Below are 20920 nucleotides of genomic sequence, written 5' to 3' on the forward strand. Positions count from 1 at the left end.
TTACACAGAAAATAAGACAGATTTGTTGTACTTACATGAGAGCAAGTATTGCACTAAGTGGTATGAGGAGGTTCATAACCCAATGAGTATAAACATAACTAGGAAATCATTAGCAGTACTTACAGTCTAACGTGTGCAGTGAGAGTGACATTACACCAGCTGTTATGACATATTGCATGGCGTGCATTAACAAGAGAGGTGATATCGTGATGTGATTCAGCACAGGTCGGACAGCAGGAGGTCAGTACCATGTCTGCAGCATGGAGTCTCATTGTAGAGCCATATAGCAATGGGTAGAAAAGGTCTTACATGGGGCTCTTTAACACAGCGCAGCTGTAACAGTCTGTCACTGATTGTGCCTTTCCTTACCGTGTCATCAGACAATGTTTGCAGATGACATGACTCTGTGTTATACCTGAAGTCAGAAGTGTACAGCTTGAACAGGAATTGGGCTAGCAGTCCCCTGGGATGCCCCAACACTGCACACTGCCTTGTCTCAAACACAGCCCTGCAGTCACACACACTGACGTTGTCCAGTAAGATAGTCCAATACCTGTGAGATGACAGATTGATCCACCTGCATCAGCCAAAGCTTGTTCCCTAAAAGCGCGGCCTGCACAGAGTTGAACGCACTGGAGAAAACGAAGAACGTGATCCTCACAATGCTGCCTTTTGTGTCCAGGTGAGAGTAATTTCTGTCCAGCAGTCATCCACTCCATTGGCATCCTGATATGCAAACTGTAGAGGGTCAAGAGCTGTTCTGACCAGAGGTTTCAGATGAGCTAGCATTAGCTGCTTTTCAAATGTCTTCACTAAGTGGGATGTCAGTGCACCAGGTCGATAATCATTTAGTGATATTGGTTGCCTTTTCTTGGGGACAGGAACCACTCAAGATGTTTTCCACATAACTGAGACTCTCTTCAGGCTGCAGCTCAGACTAAAGATGTGCTGAAGAAATTCACACAGTTGCTCCGCACACAGCTTTAGCAGCCTAGGTTCAATGCCATCAGGTCTCGCTCAAGCTGAGATGCTCGCTGCAATGCCCTTGCAGGCATCTTCAGAGCAATGCTTTATCTGTCTGGCCAAAAACAACAGTCAAAATGGTCTTGCTCTGCCACACCTGGGAGCAGGTGTGTGCAAGATTTGGCCGTTTAGCTCAGCTTGTTAGAGCGTGGTGGTAATAACGCCATGGTCGCGGGTTCGATCCCCATACAGGCCACGTTTGATTTTGCCTTAGGCTGCGCTGCCTGCAAGGGGACTTCAACTAGCAAGCGTCGCTGGAAGGCTGTGCAGCGGGTCAATCGCAAGTACTACCATTTGAGCTAATTCCCCTCTCTACGAAAGCAGTTGCTAAGATCTCCATGCAGGAGCACACCGCCCTTCACAGCCATAGAATCTTGATACACTCACCCTCCAAGAACAATAATAGTGGGAATATGCAGAACACTTTCTAGCACCACTCGGCTTTCACGGTGCAACAACAGTGGAAACGGTGAACAGCTTCAAATTCTTGGGAGTGGCCATGATTAAAAAGTCATGGACGTGTAGATTTCCTGGTTAATATAGCAGACAGTACCTGCAACTTTCCCGCAGAAGGTTTGTCCACAGCGCATTTTCCCAGGCACGCTAAAGCCGATGCGTTGGCCGAGAATCGAACCCGGGTCAACTGCTTGGAAGGCAGCTATGCTTACCACTATACCACCAAAGCCTGAAAAAGAACGTGGCTGCATCCGCTAAAGTCAATGCAGGTTGATTTTCACTGGAGCGGCGATAGCTACGTCTAACAAAAACTGCTGCTCAGAGACAGACTCTTGTATCACGAGTTTCTGTGGTGTAGAGGTTATCACGTTCGCCTTACACGCGAAAGGCCCCCGGTTCGATCCCGGGCAGAAACATGTCCGCCAGCGGCTGCTTTCTGCACGCGGCTTGTATGGCTTTGATTTGGTTTAGTTCGCAGCAAGGTGGAGATGTAGATCGATAAAACTTTCCTGACCCTGAAGGGAAATTTTAGTGGGACAGTAGCGAGTCATATAATTCCCCATAAACTTACATGTAATAGGCAGAAATAAAAACAGACATGAATTAGGGAGAAATATGAAATTAAACATATGTTAGAGTAAATTATGAGAGAATGGGAATAAAAATACATCTATTTGCACATTTACACAGAAAATAAGACAGATTTGTTGTACTTACATGAGAGCAAGTATTGCACTAAGTGGTATGAGGAGGTTCATAACCCAATGAGTATAAACATAACTAGGAAATCATTAGCAGTACTTACAGTCTAACGTGTGCAGTGAGAGTGACATTACACCAGCTGTTATGACATATTGCATGGCGTGCATTAACAAGAGAGGTGATATCGTGATGTGATTCAGCACAGGTCGGACAGCAGGAGGTCAGTACCATGTCTGCAGCATGGAGTCTCATTGTAGAGCCATATAGCAATGGGTAGAAAAGGTCTTACATGGGGCTCTTTAACACAGCGCAGCTGTAACAGTCTGTCACTGATTGTGCCTTTCCTTACCGTGTCATCAGACAATGTTTGCAGATGACATGACTCTGTGTTATACCTGAAGTCAGAAGTGTACAGCTTGAACAGGAATTGGGCTAGCAGTCCCCTGGGATGCCCCAACACTGCACACTGCCTTGTCTCAGACACAGGCCTGCAGTCACACACACTGACGTCGTCCAGTAAGATAGTCCAATACCCGTGAGATGACAGATTGATCCACCTGCATCAGCCAAAGCTTGTTCCCTAAAAGCGCGGCCTGCACAGAGTTGAACGCACTGGAGAAAACGAAGAACATGATCCTCACAATGCTGCCTTTTGTGTCCAGGTGAGAGTAATTTCTGTCCAGCAGTCATCCACTCCATTGGCATCCTGATATGCAAACTGCAGAGGGTCAAGAGCTGTTCTGACCAGAGGTTTCAGATGAGCTAGCATTAGCTGCTTTTCAAATGTCTTCACTAAGTGGGATGTCAGTGCACCAGGTCGATAATCATTTAGTGATATTGGTTGCCTTTTCTTGGGGACAGGAACCACTCAAGATGTTTTCCACATAACTGAGACTCTCTTCAGGCTGCAGCTCAGACTAAAGATGTGCTGAAGAAATTCACACAGTCGCTCCGCACACAGCTTTAGCAGCCTAGGTTCAATGCCATCAGGTCTCGCTCAAGCTGAGATGCTCGCTGCAATGCCCTTGCAGGCATCTTCAGAGCGATGCTTTATCTGTCTGGCCAAAAAAAACAACAGTCAAAATGGTCTTGCTCTGCCACACCTGGGAGCAGGTGTGTGCAAGATTTGGCCGGTTAGCTCAGCTGGTTAGAGCGTGGTGCTAATAACGCCAAGGTCGCGGGTTCGATCCCCATACAGGCCACGTTTGATTTTGCCTTAGGCTGCGCTGCCTGCAAGGGGACTTCAACTAGCAAGCGTCGCTGGAAGGCTGTGCAGCGGGTCAATCGCAAGTGCGCAAAAGACACCGGTCAGTCAATTTTGCGCGAAGGGACGTGTGCAGACCAAGCCACGCTGGAGAACGCGGGCATCGATCCCACTAACTCTCGCATGCTAAGCGAGCGCTCTACCATTTGAGCTAATTCCCCTCTCTGCGAAAGCAGTTGCTAAGATCTCCAGGCAGGAGCACACCGCCCTTCACAGCCATAGAATCTTGATACACTCACCCTCCAAGAACAATAATAGTGGGAATATGCAGAACACTTTCTAGCACCACTCGGCTTTCACGGTGCAACAACAGTGGAAACGGTCAATAGCTTCAAATTCTTGGGAGTGGCCATGATTAAAAAGTCATGGACATGTAGATTTCCTGGTTAATATAGCAGACAGTACCTGCAACTTTCCCGCGGAAGGTTTGTAAACAGCGCATTTCCCCAGGCACACTAAAGCCGATGCGTTGGCTGGGAATCGAACCCAGGTCAACTGCTTGGAAAGCAGCTATGCTTACCACTATACCACCAACGCCTGAAAAAGAACGTGGCTGCATCCGCTAAAGTCAATGCAGGTTGATTTTCATTTGAGCGGCGATAGCTACGTCTAACAAAAACTGCTGATCAGAGAAAGCCTCTTGTGTCACGAGTTTCTGTGGTGTAGAGGTTATCATGTTCGCCTTACACGCGAAAGGCCCCCGGTTCGATCCCGGGCAGAAACACGTCCGTGTCCGCCAGCAGCTGCTTTCTGCACGCGGCTTGTATGGCTTTGATTTGGTTTAGTTCGCGGCAAGGTGGAGATGTAGATCGATAAAACTTTACTGACCCTGAAGGGAAATTTTACTGGGACATTAGCGAGTCAAATAATTCCCCATAAACTTACATGTAATAAGCAGAAATAAAAACTGACATGATTTAGGGAGAAATATGAAATTAAACATATGTTAGAGTAAATTATGAGAGAATGGGAATAAAAATACATCTATTTGCACATTTACACAGAAAATAAGACAGATTTGTTGTACTTACATGAGAGCAAGTATTGCACTAAGTGGTATGAGGAGGTTCACAACCCAATGTGTATAAACATAACTAGGACATCATTAGAGGTAATTACAGTCTAAAGTGTGCAGTGATAGTGACATTACACCAGCTGTTATGACATATTGCATGGCGTGCATTAACAAGAGAGGTGATATCGTGATGTGATTCAGCACAGGTCGGACAGCAGGAGGTCAGTACCATGTCTGCAGCATGGAGTCTCATTGTAGAGCCATATAGCAATGGGTAGAAAAGGTCTTACATGGGGCTCTTTAACACAGCGCAGCTGTAACAGTCTGTCACTGATTGTGCCTTTCCTTACCGTGTCATCAGACAATGTTTGCAGATGACATGACTCTGTGTTATACCTGAAGTCAGAAGTGTACAGCTTGAACAGGAATTGGGCTAGCAGTCCCCTGGGATGCCCCAACACTGCACACTGCCTTGATTCAGACACAGCCCTGCAGTCACACACACTGACGTCGTCCAGTAAGATAGTCCAGTACCCGTGAGATGACAGATTGATCCACCTGCATCAGCCAAAGCTTGTTCCCTAAAAGCGCGGCCTGCACAGAGTTGAACGCACTGGAGAAAACGAAGAACGTGATCCTCACAATGCTGCCTTTTGTGTCCAGGTGAGAGTAATTTCTGTCCAGCAGTCATCCACTCCATTGGCATCCTGATATGCAAACTGCAGAGGGTCAAGAGCTGTTCTGACCAGAGGTTTCAGATGAGCTAGCATTAGCTGCTTTTCAAATGTCTTCACTAAGTGGGATGTCAGTGCACCAGGTCGATAATCATTTAGTGATATTGGTTGCCTTTTCTTGGGGACAGGAACCACTCAAGATGTTTTCCACATAACTGAGACTCTCTTCAGGCTGCAGCTCAGACTAAAGATGTGCTGAAGAAATTCACACAGTCGCTCCGCACACAGCTTTAGCAGCCTAGGTTCAATGCCATCAGGTCTCGCTCAAGCTGAGATGCTCGCTGCAATGCCCTTGCAGGCATCTTCAGAGCGATGCTTTATCTGTCTGGCCAAAAAAAACAACAGTCAAAATGGTCTTGCTCTGCCACACCTGGGAAAAGGTATGTGCAAGATTTGGCCGGTTAGCTCAGCTGGTTAGAGCGTGGTGCTAATAACGCCAAGGTCGCGGGTTCGATCCCCATACAGGCCACGTTTGATTTTGCCTTAGGCTGCGCTGCCTGCAAGGGGACTTCAACTAGCAAGCGTCGCTGGAAGGCTGTGCAGCGGGTCAATCGCAAGTGCGCAAAAGACACCGGTCAGTCAATTTTGCGCGAAGGGACATGTGCAGACCAAGCCACGCTGGAGAACGCGGGCATCGATCCCACTAACTCTCGCATGCTAAGCGAGCGCTCTACCATTTGAGCTAATTCCCCTCTCTGCGAAAGCAGTTGCTAAGATCTCCAGGCAGGAGCACACCGCCCTTCACAGCCATAGAATCTTGATACACTCACCCTCCAAGAACAATAATAGTGGGAATATGCAGAACACTTTCTAGCACCACTCGGCTTTCACGGTGCAACAACAGTGGAAACAGTCAATAGCTTCAAATTCTTGGGAGTGGCCATGATTAAAAAGTCATGGACATGTAGATTTCCTGGTTAATATAGCAGACAGTACCTGCAACTTTCCCGCGGAAGGTTTGTCCACAGCGCATCTCCCCAGGCAGACTAAAGCCGATGCGTTGGCTGGGAATCGAACCCGGGTCAACTGCTTGGAAGGCAGCTATGCTTACCACTATACCACCAACGCCTGAAAAAGAACGTGGCTGCATCCGCTAAAGTCAATGCAGGTTGATTTTCATTTGAGCGGCGATAGCTACGTCTAACAAAAACTGCTGATCAGAGAAAGCCTCTTGTGTCACGAGTTTCTGTGGTGTAGAGGTTATCACGTTCGCCTTACACGCGAAAGGCCCCCGGTTCAATCCCGGGCAGAAACACGTCCGTGTCTGCCAGCAGCTGCTTTCTGCACGCGGCTTGTATGGCTTTGATTTGGTTTAGTTTGCGGCAAGGTGGAGATGTAGATCGATAAAACTTTACTGACCCTGAAGGGAAATTTTACTGGGACATTAGCGAGTCAAATAATTCCCCATAAACTTACATGTAATAAGCAGAAATAAAAACTGACATGATTTAGGGAGAAATATGAAATTAAACATATGTTAGAGTAAATTATGAGAGAATGGGAATAAAAATACATCTATTTGCACATTTACACAGAAAATAAGACAGATTTGTTGTACTTACATGAGAGCAAGTATTGCACTAAGTGGTATGAGGAGGTTCACAACCCAATGTGTATAAACATAACTAGGACATCATTAGAGGTAATTACAGTCTAAAGTGTGCAGTGATAGTGACATTACACCAGCTGTTATGACATATTGCATGGCGTGCATTAACAAGAGAGGTGATATCGTGATGTGATTCAGCACAGGTCGGACAGCAGGAGGTCAGTACCATGTCTGCAGCATGGAGTCTCATTGTAGAGCCATATAGCAATGGGTAGAAAAGGTCTTACATGGGGCTCTTTAACACAGCGCAGCTGTAACAGTCTGTCACTGATTGTGCCTTTCCTTACCGTGTCATCAGACAATGTTTGCAGATGACATGACTCTGTGTTATACCTGAAGTCAGAAGTGTACAGCTTGAACAGGAATTGGGCTAGCAGTCCCCTGGGATGCCCCAACACTGCACACTGCCTTGATTCAGACACAGCCCTGCAGTCACACACACTGACGTCGTCCAGTAAGATAGTCCAATACCCGTGAGATGACAGATTGATCCACCTGCATCAGCCAAAGCTTGTTCCCTAAAAGCGCGGCCTGCACAGAGTTGAACGCACTGGAGAAAACGAAGAACGTGATCCTCACAATGCTGCCTTTTGTGTCCAGGTGAGAGTAATTTCTGTCCAGCAGTCATCCACTCCATTGGCATCCTGATATGCAAACTGCAGAGGGTCAAGAGCTGTTCTGACCAGAGGTTTCAGATGAGCTAGCATTAGCTTCTTTTCAAATGTCTTCACTAAGTGGGATGTCAGTGCACCAGGTCGATAATCATTTAGTGATATTGGTTGCCTTTTCTTGGGGACAGGAACCACTCAAGATGTTTTCCACATAACTGAGACTCTCTTCAGGCTGCAGCTCAGACTAAAGATGTGCTGAAGAAATTCACACAGTCGCTCCGCACACAGCTTTAGCAGCCTAGGTTCAATGCCATCAGGTCTCGCTCAAGCTGAGATGCTCGCTGCAATGCCCTTGCAGGCATCTTCAGAGCGATGCTTTATCTGTCTGGCCAAAAACAACAGTCAAAATGGTCTTGCTCTGCCACACCTGGGAGCAGGTGTGTGCAAGATTTGGCCGGTTAGAGCGTGGTGCTAATAACGCCAAGGTCGCGGGATCGATCCCCATACAGGCCACGTTTGATTTTGCCTTAGGCTGCGCTGCCTGCAAGGGGACTTCAACTAGCAAGCGTCGCTGGAAGGCTGTGCAGCGGGTCAATCGCAAGTGCGCAAAAGACACCGGTCAGTCAATTTTGCGCGAAGGGACGTGTGCAGACCAAGCCACGCTGGAGAACGCGGGCATCGATCCCACTACCTCTCGCATGCTAAGCGAGCGCTCTACCATTTGAGCTAATTGCCCTCTCTACGAAAGCAGTTGCTAAGATCTCCAGGCAGGAGCACACCGCCCTTCACAGCCATAGAATCTTGATACACTCACCCTCCAAGAACAATAATAGTGGGAATATGCAGAACACTTTCTAGCACCACTCGGCTTTCACGGTGCAACAACAGTGGAAACGGTCAATAGCTTCAAATTCTTGGGAGTGGCCATGATTAAAAAGTCATGGACATGTAGATTTCCTGGTTAATATAGCAGACAGTACCTGCAACTTTCACGCAGAAGGTTTGTCCACAGCGCATTTCCCCAGGCACACTAAAGCCGATGCGTTGGCTGGGAATCGAACCCAGGTCAACTGCTTGGAAGGCAGCTATGCTTACCACTATACCACCAACGCCTGAAAAAGAACGTGGCTGCATCCGCTAAAGTCAATGCAGGTTGATTTTCACTTGAGCGGCGATAGCTACGTCTAACAAAAACTGCTGATCAGAGACAGACTCTTGCATCACGAGTTTCTGTGGTGTAGAGGTTATCATGTTCGCCTTACACGCGAAAGGCCCCCGGTTCAATCCCGGGCAGAAACACGTCCGTGTCCGCCAGCAGCTGCTTTCTGTACGCGGCTTGTATGGCTTTGATTTGGTTTAGTTCGCGGCAAGGTGGAGATGTAGATCGATAAAACTTTACTGACCCTGAAGGGAAATTTTACTGGGACAGTAGCGAGTCAAATAATTCCCCATAAACTTACATGTAATAAGCAGAAATAAAAACAGACATGATTTAGGGAGAAATATGAAATTAAACATATGTTAGAGTAAATTATGAGAGAATAGGAATAAAAATACATCTATTTGCACATTTACACAGAAAATAAGACAGATTTGTTGTACTTACATGAGAGCAAGTATTGCACTAAGTGGTATGAGGAGGTTCACAACCCAATGTGTATAAACATAACTAGGAAATCATTAGCAGTACTTACAGTCTAAAGTGTGCAGTGATAGTGACATTACACCAGCTGTTATGACATATTGCATGGCGTGCATTAACAAGAGAGGTGATATCGTGATGTGATTCAGCACAGGTCGGACTGCAGGAGGTCAGTACCATGTCTGCAGCATGGAGTCTCATTGTAGAGCCATATAGCAATGGGTAGAAAAGGTCTTACATGGGGCTCTTTAACACAGCGCAGCTGTAACAGTCTGTCACTGATTGTGCCTTTCCTTACCGTGTCATCAGACAATGTTTGCAGATGACATGACTCTGTGTTATACCTGAAGTCAGAAGTGTACAGCTTGAACAGGAATTGGGCTAGCAGTCCCCTGGGATGCCCCAACACTGCACACTGCCTTGTCTCAGACACAGCCCTGCAGTCACACACACTGACGTCGTCCAGTAAGATAATCCAATACCCGTTAGATGACAGATTGATCCACCTGCATCAGCCAAAGCTTGTTCCCTAAAAGCGCGGCCTGCACAGAGTTGAACGCACTGGAGAAAACGAAGAACGTGATCCTCACAATGCTGCCTTTTGTGTCCAGGTGAGAGTAATTTCTGTCCAGCAGTCATCCACTCCATTGGCATCCTGATATGCAAACTGCAGAGGGTCAAGAGCTGTTCTGACCAGAGGTTTCAGATGAGCTAGCATTAGCTGCTTTTCAAATGTCTTCACTAAGTGGGATGTCAGTGCACCAGGTCGATAATCATTTAGTGATATTGGTTGCCTTTTCTTGGGGACAGGAACCACTCAAGATGTTTGCCACATAACTGAGACTCTCTTCAGGCTGCAGCTCAGACTAAAGATGTGCTGAAGAAATTCACACAGTCGCTCCGCACACAGCTTTAGCAGCCTAGGTTCAATGCCATCAGGTCTCGCTCAAGCTGAGATGCTCGCTGCAATGCCCTTGCAGGCATCTTCAGAGCGATGCTTTATCTGTCTGGCCAAAAAAAACAACAGTCAAAATGGTCTTGCTCTGCCACACCTGGGAGCAGGTGTGTGCAAGATTTGGCCGGATAGCTCAGCTGGTTAGAGCGTGGTGCTAATAACGCCAAGGTCGCGGGTTCGATCCCCATACAGGCCACGTTTGATTTTGCCTTAGGCTGCGCTGCCTGCAAGGGGACTTCAACTAGCAAGCGTCGCTGGAAGGCTGTGCAGCGGGTCAATCGCAAGTGCGCAAAAGACACCGGTCAGTCAATTTTGCGCGAAGGGACGTGTGCAGACCAAGCCACGCTGGAGAACGCGGGCATCGATCCCACTAACTCTCGCATGCTAAGCGAGCGCTCTACCATTTGAGCTAATTCCCCTCTCTGCGAAAGCAGTTGCTAAGATCTCCAGGCAGGAGCACACCGCCCTTCACAGCCATAGAATCTTGATACACTCACCCTCCAAGAACAATAATAGTGGGAATATGCAGAACACTTTCTAGCACCACTCGGCTTTCACGGTGCAACAACAGTGGAAACGGTCAATAGCTTCAAATTCTTGGGAGTGGCCATGATTAAAAAGTCATGGACATGTAGATTTCCTGGTTAATATAGCAGACAGTACCTGCAACTTTCCCGCGGAAAGTTTGTCCACAGCGCATTTCCCCAAGCACACTAAAGCCGATACGTTGGCTGGGAATCGAACCCAGGTCAACTGCTTGGAAGGCAGGTATGCTTACCACTATACCACCAACGCCTGAAAAAGAACGTGGCTGCATCCGCTAAAGTCAATGCAGGTTGATTTTCATTTGAGCAGCGATAGCTACGTCTAACAAAAACTGCTGATCAGAGAAAGCCTCTTGTATCACGAGTTTCTGTGGTGTAGAGGTTATCACGTTCGCCTAACACGCGAAAGGCCCCCGGTTCGATCCCGGGCAGAAACACGTCCGTGTCCGCCAGCAGCTGCTTTCTGCACGCGGCTTGTATGGCTTTGATTTGGTTTAGTTCGCGGCAAGGTGGAGATGTAGATCGATAAAACTTTACTGACCCTGAAGGGAAATTTTACTGGGACATTAGCGAGTCAAATAATTCCCCATAAACTTACATGTAATAAGCAGAAATAAAAACTGACATGATTTAGGGAGAAATATGAAATTAAACATATGTTAGAGTAAATTATGAGAGAATGGGAATAAAAATACATCTATTTGCACATTTACACAGAAAATAAGACAGATTTGTTGTACTTACATGAGAGCAAGTATTGCACTAAGTGGTATGAGGAGGTTCACAACCCAATGTGTATAAACATAACTAGGAAATCATTAGAGGTACTTACAGTCTAAAGTGTGCAGTGATAGTGATATTACACCAGCTGTTATGACATATTGCATGGCGTGCATTAACAAGAGAGGTGATATCGTGATGTGATTCAGCACAGGTCGGACAGCAGGAGGTCAGTACCATGTCTGCAGCATGGAGTCTCATTGTAGAGCCATATAGCAATGGGTAGAAAAGGTCTTACATGGGGCTCTTTAACACAGCGCAGCTGTAACAGTCTGTCACTGATTGTGCCTTTCCTTACCGTGTCATCAGACAATGTTTGCAGATGACATGACTCTGTGTTATACCTGAAGTCAGAAGTGTACAGCTTGAACAGGAATTGGGCTAGCAGTCCCCTGGGATGCCCCAACACTGCACACTGCCTTGTCTCAGACACAGCCCTGCAGTCACACACACTGACGTCGTCCAGTAAGGTAGTCCAATACCCGTTAGATGACAGATTGATCCACCTGCATCAGCCAAAGCTTGTTCCCTAAAAGCGCGGCCTGCACAGAGTTGAACGCACTGGAGAAAACGAAGAACGTGATCCTCACAATGCTGCCTTTTGTGTCCAGGTGAGAGTAATTTCTGTCCAGCAGTCATCCACTCCATTGGCATCCTGATATGCAAACTGCAGAGGGTCAAGAGCTGTTCTGACCAGAGGTTTCAGATGAGCTAGCATTAGCTGCTTTTCAAATGTCTTCACTAAGTGGGATGTCAGTGCACCAGGTCGATAATCATTTAGTGATATTGGTTGCCTTTTCTTGGGGACAGGAACCACTCAAGATGTTTTCCACATAACTGAGACTCTCTTCAGGCTGCAGCTCAGACTAAAGATGTGCTGAAGAAATTCACACAGTCGCTCCGCACACAGCTTTAGCAGCCTAGGTTCAATGCCATCAGGTCTCGCTCAAGCTGAGATGCTCGCTGCAATGCCCTTGCAGGCATCTTCAGAGCGATGCTTTATCTGTCTGGCCAAAAACAACAGTCAAAATGGTCTTGCTCTGCCACACCTGGGAGCAGATGCATGTTAGATTTGGCCGGTTAGCTCAGTTGGTTAGAGTGTGGTGCTAATAATTGCAAGGTCGCGGGTTCGATCCCCGTACGGGCCACGTTTGATTTTGCCTTAGGCTGCGCTGCCTGCAAGGGGACTTCAACTAGCAAGCGTCGCTGGAAGGCTGTGCAGCGGGTCAATCGCAAGTACTACCATTTCAGCTAATTCCCCTCTCTACGAAAGCAGTTGCTAAGATCTCCAGGCAGGAGCACACCGCCCTTCACAGCCATAGAATCTTGATACACTCACCCTCCAAGAACAATAATAGTGGGAATATGCAGAACACTTTCTAGCACCACTTGGCTTTCACGGTGCAACAACAGTGGAAACGGTGAACAGCTTCAAATTCTTGGGAGTGGCCATGATTAAAAAGTCATGGACATGTAGATTTCCTGGTTAATATAGCAGACAGTACCTGCAACTTTCCCGCAGAAGGTTTGTCCACAGCGCATTTTCCCAGGCACGCTAAAGCCGATGCATTGGCCGGGAATCGAACCCGGGTCAACTGCTTGGAAGGCAGCTATGCTTACCACTATACCACCAACGCCTTAAAAAGAACGTGGCTGCATCCGCTAAAGTCAATGCAGGTTGATTTTCACTGGAGCGGCGATAGCTACGTCTAACAAAAACTGCTGCTCAGAGACAGACTCTTGTATCATGAGTTTCTATAGTGTAAAGGTTGTCACGTTTGCCTTACACGCGAAAGGCCCCCGGTTCGATCCCGGGCAGAAACATGTCCGTGTCCGCCAGCGGCCGCTTTCTGCACGCGACTTGTATGGCTTTGATTGGTTTAGTTCGCGGCAAGTTGGAGATGTAGATCGATAAAACTTTACTGACCCTGAAGGGAAATTTTAGTGGGACAGTAGCGAGTCATATAATTCCCCATAAACTTACATGTAATAGGCAGAAATAAAAACAGACATGAATTAGGGAGAAATATGAAATTAAACATATGTTAGAGTAAATTACGAGAGAATGGGAATAAAAATACATCTATTTGCACATTTACACAGAAAATAAGACAGATTTGTTGTACTTACATGAGAGCAAGTATTGCACTAAGTGGTATGAGGAGGTTCATAACCCAATGAGTATAAACATAACTAGGAAATCATTAGCAGTACTTACAGTCTAAAGTGTGCAGTGAGAGTGACATTACACCAGCTGTTATGACATATTGCATGGCGTGCATTAACAAGAGACGTGATATCGTGATGTGATTCAGCACAGGTCACAGGACAGCAGGAGGTCAGTACCATGTCTGCAGCATGGAGTCTCATTGTAGAGCCATATAGCAATGGGTAGAAAAGGTCTTACATGGGGCTCTTTAACACAGCGCAGCTGTAACAGTCTGTCACTGATTGTGCCTTTCCTTACCGTGTCATCAGACAATGTTTGCAGATGACATGACTCTGTGTTATACCTGAAGTCAGAAGTGTACAGCTTGAACAGGAATTGGGCTAGCAGTCCCCTGGGATGCCCCAACACTGCACACTGCCTTGTCTCAGACACAGCCCTGCAGTCACACACACTGACGTCGTCCAGTAAGATAATCCAATACCCGTGAGATGACAGATTGATCCATCTGCATCAGCCAAAGCTTGTTCCCTAAAAGCGCGGCCTGCACAGAGTTGAACGCACTGGAGAAAACGAAGAACGTGATCCTCACAATGCTGCCTTTTGTGTCCAGGTGAGAGTAATTTCTGTCCAGCAGTCATCCACTCCATTGGCATCCTGATATGCAAACTGCAGAGGGTCAAGAGCTGTTCTGACCAGAGGTTTCAGATGAACTAGCATTAGCTGCTTTTCAAATGTCTTCACTAAGTGGGATGTCAGTGCACCAGGTCGATAATCATTTAGTGATATTGGTTGCCTTTTCTTGGGGACAGGAACCACTCAAGATGTTTTCCACATAACTGAGACTCTCTTCAGGCTGCAGCTCAGACTAAAGATGTGCTGAAGAAATTCACACAGTCGCTCCGCACACAGCTTTAGCAGCCTAGGTTCAATGCCATCAGGTCTCGCTCAAGCTGAGATGCTCGCTGCAATGCCCTTGCAGGCATCTTCAGAGCGATGCTTTATCTGTCTCGCCAAAAAAAATAGTCAAAATAGTCTTGCTCTGCCACACCTGGGAGCAGGTGCGTGCTAGATTTGGCCGGTTAGCTCAGTTGGTTAGAGCATGGTGCTTATAACCGCAAGGTCGCGGGTTCGATCCCCGTACGGGCCACGTTTGATTTTGCCTTAGGCTGCGCTGCCTGCAAGGGGACTTCAACTAGCAAGCGTCGCTGGAAGGCTGTGCAGCGGGTCAATCAAAAGTACTACCATTTGAGCTAATTCCCCTCTCTACGAAAGCAGTTGCTAAGATCTCCAGGCAGGAGCACACCGCCCTTCACAGCCATAGAATCTTGATACACTCACCCTCCAAGAACAATAATAGTGGGAATATGCAGAACACTTTCTAGCACCACTCGGCTTTCACGGTGCAACAACAGTGGAAACGGTCAATAGCTTCAAATTCTTGGGAGTGGCCATGATTAAAAAGTCATGGACATGTAGATTTCCTGGTTAATATAGCAGACAGTACCTGCAACTTTCCCGCGGAAGGTTTGTCCACAGCGCATTTCCCCAGGCACGCTAAAGCCGATGTGTTGGCTGGGAATCGAACCCGGGTCAACTGCTTGGAAGGCAGCTATGCTTACCACTATACCACCAACGCCTGAAAAAGAACGTGGCTGCATCCGCTAAAGTCAATGCAGGTTGATTTTCACTTGAGCGGCGATAGCTACGTCTAACAAAAACTGCTGATCAGAGAAAGCCTCTTGTATCATGAGTTTCTGTGGTGTAGAGGTTATCACGTTCGCCTTACACGCGAAAGGCCCCCGGTTCGATCCCGGGCAGAAACACGTCCGTGTCCGCCAGCAGCTGCTTTCTGCACGCGGCTTGTATGGCTTTGATTTGGTTTAGTTCGCGGCAAGGTGGAGATGTAGATCGATAAAACTTTACTGACCCTGAAGGGAAATTTTAGTGGGACAGTAGCGAGTCATATAATTCCCCATAAACTTACATGTAATAGGCAAAAATAAAAACAGACATGAATTAGGGAGAAATATGAAATTAAACATATGCTAGAGTAAATTATGAAAGAATGGGAATAAAAATACATCTATTTGCACATTTACACAGAAAATAAGACAGATTTGTTGTACTTACATGAGAGCAAGTATTGCACTAAGTGGTATGAGGAGGTTCACAACCCAATGAGTATAAACATAACTAGGAAATCATTAGCAGTACTTACAGTCTAAAGTGTGCAGTGAGAGTGACATTACACCAGCTGTTATGACATATTGCATGGCGTGCATTAACAAGAGAGGTGATATCGTGATGTGATTCAGCACAGGTCAGACAGCAGGAGGTCAGTACCATGTCTGCAGCATGGAGTCTCATTGTAGAGCCATATAGCAATGGGTAGAAAAGGTCTTACATGGGGCTCTTTAACACAGCGCAGCTGTAACAGTCTGTCACTGATTGTGCCTTTCCTTACCGTGTCATCAGACAATGTTTGCAGATGACATGACTCTGTGTTATACCTGAAGTCAGAAGTGTACAGCTTGAACAGGAATTGGGCTAGCAGTCCCCTGGGATGCCCCAACACTGCACACTGCCTTGTCTCAGACACAGCCCTGCAGTCACACACACTGACGTCGTCCAGTAAGATAGTCCAATACCCGTGAGATGACAGATTGATCCACCTGCATCAGCCTGCATCTTTTTTTTTTTTTTTTTAACCTGTCATGTCTGGCCATTTTTGCAATCGGAATGGTAATCCGAATGTACTGATGTACCAAACATATTTGTTTTCACAAGAAAAAGCTCTATAGGTTACTAAAGCCTATTCTTGTTAAAGTTTTTATTTTATTTGTTTGGCCAGGCCTGACAGGCAATAAATAAGAGGACAGGAAAGAAAGAGAAGAAGGGAGGAGAGAGAAAAAAAAAAATAATAATAATAAATCATAATAATGATAATTAAGTAAGTAAATAAATAAATAGAAAAAAAATAATAATAGAAAAAAAAACAAATAAAATAAGTAAATAAACAGACAACTAAATAAAAATAAATAGATAAATAAGTACGTTAAAAAAAAAAAAAGGGAGGGGAAAAAAACAATTATACAGATATACATACATATACATATTCACATATACATATACATATATACATCCAGACATAATTCTACTATTTGCTGCTACATACATACACATGTTTACATATCTATACATATGCCTCTATACACATACACCCACCCACCACACACAATTCTACTGTTTGCAGCAATGTGTATATGTGTGTATATGCGTTCACGTGTCATGTGTCATGAAATGTGCTCAGCAATGAGGGCAAGAAGCCGCAACCATGCCCCCGTGGTCCAGAGACAGATAGGGAAGGACCCGGGGGACCCGGACCATCCACAGCCCATTAGGAACTCAGGAGACCTGAGGCCACATGCTCCGACGGCCACCGCGTGCACGCCCCAGAGGACGAAGAATAGAGGCCCCAGACAGAGCGCCCACAGACAAAGGGCAAGTGACCGGAGAGCCAGAGGCAATGAGCAGCCCACCCCCCCGGCAGGCCAACATCCCCAGCATGAGCTGAGCATGCGGCCCCCGAGGGCCCAGGCGCCCGAGACCGGCCGACCCCCGGCAGGACCCCCCCCCCCATGCCAGAGAGGCCCAAACCACCCTCAGGACACAACCGCCAAGGGAGCAGGGCAGGGACCACGCCAAGATGTCCAGCCATGCACCCAGGGACCCACAGGGCACCCATACCCCGGGGGGGGGGGCGCGGAGTCGGCAAGCAGCGGGGAGCGGTGGGGAGGGGTAACTCCTGCCCACCACCATGTACCACAGATGTCCAGGCTCAGCAAGTCATTGACCCAGGCCCAGCTGTCCACACACACATGTTCACATGCACCCACACACACCCACACCCACACTCGCACACACCAGTCACCCACTCATGCATACACACGGAACATACATGGACTCACAGTATCGGCGGGCGGACACCAGCACGGGTCAGCGGTAACCCAGGGAGGCAGCCACCCCGGCCCCGAATGACCGGCCGGTCTCCCCACCAGGCAGGGTGCACCAAACCGGGGTGTGAGAGGACCCGCCCACCCCCCCCCACACACTCAATATGTGTGTGAAATGAAAAGAATGTGTGTGAGCTACAGTGCAATTAAAATTGGAGGGACAGAGGCAATGTAGTACTGAATAACAGCACACAGCCACACTGCCCCCCCAAGGCCCTCAATGTCTAATGTGTAAATAAAATTGAGGGGCAGGTAGCAGTGAGCAGATAAGTGAGGTCACATCAGCAGCGCCACCCACCATCCACTGAGTGACACCTGCCCCCCAAAGCCCTGTGTGTACTGTACAGTGTCATGAAATGTGTCATTGTAAGGGGGGAAAAAGGGGGAGGAGTGGGACATCACGCATCACAGCGAGCAGAGCCAGGTAGGTGGCCCTACTCACTGTAGCATGGGCCCCCCTCCCCCAGAACCCCCATGTGTAGTGTGATGTTTGACTGAGTGGGAGGAGGGGAAGGGTCAGGATAAGAAAGACCGAGAGGCAGAGAACTACCCCTCGGAGGAAAAGAGCCAGCTGGCGCTAGCTCACTAGGCACCCCGGTTTCCTACACCCGGCCGCGGCGCAGGGAAGGCCGGCCCTGGGCCCGAAGCAGCCACAACCCCAGGACACCACCGCGCTCCAGGCCGGCGCCCGCCCACACAGCTGACACAGCACAAAACATACACACCCACACGCACACAAGAGACAACAATTATCACACATACACATACTCACGATTACAATACACATACTCACAATTACAATACAAACACACACACATACATACCAACACAAACACACTCACCCGCACAAACTTCACACACACCCATATATACGCAAACACAGTGGTCCTGGGTCCAGAACCAACTGGCCCTATGTGGTTGTCCCCCTACTTGAGTGCCTCACCCCTCCTCCCGGGAGGCATCCAGAATCCTGGAATGCCAGACAGACACCCCGGCGCACCCCAGACCCCCCACCACCCGGCGGTGCACCCAGGGGGGCACAGACCCCTCCAGCGCAGGGAGGAGCCCAAACGGGGGACGGGCGACCCCAGGCGCCAAGGCCCCAGACCCCGCACCCCGGCCCACACAGAGGAGGCCAGCCCCCCGGACGGGGCCAGCACCCACCCCCACGGGTCCCCAGGTCCCCACCCCAAGACCGTGAGCGCACACATCCAGGCCCCCCACCATCAACAACAGGGCCCGCACACAGAAACCGCAGAGCGGCAGCCCCCATCCAAGAGCCATCAGACACCCAAAACCCCCAGCCCACCCCCAGCCACCTGCTGGGTACACCACAAGACAAGACTACAGCCGGTTACCCCCATCACGTGATGGAGCTGATCAGTGGGGACCAGAGGGATTCAAATGTAGTCAATTGATTTTTAGTGGTAGCAGACATTCTTTCCAGACTAATGTGGTCTAGAAGTAGGTTTCTGTAGTGAGTTATACATAAATCATTTTTTGATTTCCACTTCATGAGGATAGTTTTCTTGGCGATGCATAAGGCAGTAAGAACTATATGTGATATATTTGTTTCTATGTTTAATTCACTTATATCACCTAAAATGCACAGTTTTGGTGAGACTTGGATATCACAATGGAACCCTGTGGATAAGTCTTCACATATTGTCTGCCAAAATCTCTGAACAGGCATGCAAGACCATATAGCATGCATATAATTTTCAATATAATTACCTGTGCAGTTAGTGCATATATTTGTTTCTCTGAGGCCCATTTGGAACATTCTGTGCCCTGTATAATGTATTCTATGGAGAGTTTTGTATTGTATAAGTTGTAAATTTGGATTTTTAGTCATTTTAAAAGTATTTAGACATATCTGTGTCCAGAAATTTTCATCCGGGATGATGGAAAGATCTCTCTCCCATTTTGTAGTTGGAAGGGATATTGAATCATTAATTTTTAATAATAATTTGTATATTTTTGATAACAGTTTAGGGGTATAGAGGTTTAGAAAGTCTGTTATCCACACAGGGATTTCTAGATTTAGATTACTTATGTGATGGGTAGAAGCATAGAGGGGGCTTTTATTTTGACACTGGTGTTTTGATTGATCTCGGCTTCACCCGCTATATAGTCTCGCGCAGGGAGAACGAAGTATCGTTTGATCTCGTGGGGGCAAATCTGAGCTCGGCGTCGGGAAGATCCGTGAAGCTGTATGTTGCTAATGTGCATGTTAAACTTTTGGGAAGACCATAGGAACGTGACTGAGCCTGCTGGCGCCGTGTGTGTGCGAGAAGCCCACATTTACACAGGTACGGTTGCTGTTTAAATGCTTTGTAAATGCTGGCAGTTACGATATGTATTACTGTCGTAGTATTGTCAGGTATTGGTGGTTTTTATTAATAATAACCACAGGAGGTCCCAGTTTAGTGTCTTAATGATGGTTTGTTTATTTATTTTAAAGGGAGAGTGGGGGGCTTTCTGAATCAGCAGTGTGGCGTGACAGATATTGTGTGAGCCCCTGGGGATATCTGAAGTACTACAAAGTGAAGTTGCGCTGTGCATTCCACCTGCTACAGTTAACCGGTCTGTACGGTCAGCAACAATAGCCACTACTTTTTCTTCTTCCCCTTTTTTAATACCTCTGCATTACATCATTTTTAAATAGTTAATAAAGGAATATTTTAGTATATTATTGGGAGGCTTTTTGACCCAGGGCAGCCCCTAATATATTTTACCCCTGGTTAATCTGGTGCCTTTTTAATTTAGGAAGGACGGTTAGGAGGCGCACGCTGAAAGGTAGAGGATATTCAGCTCATTTAAGCCGGGTTTCTGTCCCACCTATATTGAAGGTTGCTGTGTCACGTTTGGTTTATTTTTGATTTGATTAGTGTGGGTGACTGGAAGTATATTTATGTAATCTCTTTTCATTGTCTACTGATTTTATTTAATCACAGTGTGTAATTTAGTATGGGGGGGTTGAACCTAGGCTGGTATTGTGGTTCCTTCCTTTTTTTTATGCGTGGTTATTTTACCATTAGTAATTAATAACCCATCGAGGCCCAGATTGTGCTAGGGTGATGTGATTTTAGAAGTGGGTCTGATCGCTATGATGTGTGCAGCTGTCAAATTTTCTATCCTTAATAAACCTGTTAATATACCAGCCTCTTAACGTCTCTGCGTGCCTTATTTAGGTAAATCTTTGGGTTGGTTACCGAATAATAATCGAATCAGGTAGCCCTCGGGTCACAATTTGGAATCAGGTAGCCCTCGGGTCACAATTTGGCGTAGTCGGCAGGATTAGAGTGCTGGTGTAGCTTTTCCGAGCATATATTAACCGATTTGTTTGGGGATATTTAATATTTGATAGGGTAGCGGTGCATATAGGGTGATTTTGGCAG

At 47.1% G+C, this 20920-nt stretch overlaps 1 long non-coding RNA gene and 12 other non-coding genes across 13 annotated transcripts; all 13 read left to right on the forward strand.

Moving 5' to 3' along the window:
• The first annotated feature begins 1822 nt into the window (after positions 1-1822).
• On the forward strand, positions 1823-1895 carry trnav-uac. Its single transcript has one exon. It is a non-coding gene; the product is annotated as a tRNA-Val (tRNA).
• A 1414-nt stretch (positions 1896-3309) lies between these two features.
• trnai-aau lies at positions 3310-3383 on the forward strand. The gene has a single exon. It is a non-coding gene; the product is annotated as a tRNA-Ile (tRNA).
• A 713-nt stretch (positions 3384-4096) lies between these two features.
• trnav-uac lies at positions 4097-4169 on the forward strand. Its single transcript has one exon. It is a non-coding gene; the product is annotated as a tRNA-Val (tRNA).
• Positions 4170-5589: 1420 nt separating this feature from the next.
• trnai-aau lies at positions 5590-5663 on the forward strand. Its single transcript has one exon. It is a non-coding gene; the product is annotated as a tRNA-Ile (tRNA).
• A 713-nt stretch (positions 5664-6376) lies between these two features.
• Positions 6377-6449, forward strand: trnav-uac. Its single transcript has one exon. It is a non-coding gene; the product is annotated as a tRNA-Val (tRNA).
• A 2191-nt stretch (positions 6450-8640) lies between these two features.
• trnav-uac lies at positions 8641-8713 on the forward strand. Its single transcript has one exon. It is a non-coding gene; the product is annotated as a tRNA-Val (tRNA).
• A 1420-nt stretch (positions 8714-10133) lies between these two features.
• On the forward strand, positions 10134-10207 carry trnai-aau. Its single transcript has one exon. It is a non-coding gene; the product is annotated as a tRNA-Ile (tRNA).
• A 713-nt stretch (positions 10208-10920) lies between these two features.
• Positions 10921-10993, forward strand: trnav-aac. The gene has a single exon. It is a non-coding gene; the product is annotated as a tRNA-Val (tRNA).
• A 1417-nt stretch (positions 10994-12410) lies between these two features.
• trnai-aau lies at positions 12411-12484 on the forward strand. The gene has a single exon. It is a non-coding gene; the product is annotated as a tRNA-Ile (tRNA).
• A 603-nt stretch (positions 12485-13087) lies between these two features.
• On the forward strand, positions 13088-13160 carry trnav-uac. Its single transcript has one exon. It is a non-coding gene; the product is annotated as a tRNA-Val (tRNA).
• Positions 13161-14579: 1419 nt separating this feature from the next.
• On the forward strand, positions 14580-14653 carry trnai-uau. Its single transcript has one exon. It is a non-coding gene; the product is annotated as a tRNA-Ile (tRNA).
• Positions 14654-15256: 603 nt separating this feature from the next.
• trnav-uac lies at positions 15257-15329 on the forward strand. Its single transcript has one exon. It is a non-coding gene; the product is annotated as a tRNA-Val (tRNA).
• A 4433-nt stretch (positions 15330-19762) lies between these two features.
• On the forward strand, positions 19763-20687 carry LOC119265394. Its single transcript, XR_005131626.1, has 2 exons — positions 19763-19831; positions 19984-20687. It is a non-coding gene; the product is annotated as an uncharacterized LOC119265394 (long non-coding RNA).
• The last annotated feature ends 233 nt before the right edge of the window (positions 20688-20920 follow it).

Source organism: Pygocentrus nattereri, chromosome 16 (genome assembly GCF_015220715.1).
Source record: "Pygocentrus nattereri isolate fPygNat1 chromosome 16, fPygNat1.pri, whole genome shotgun sequence".
Lineage (NCBI taxonomy): Eukaryota > Metazoa > Chordata > Actinopteri > Characiformes > Serrasalmidae > Pygocentrus > Pygocentrus nattereri.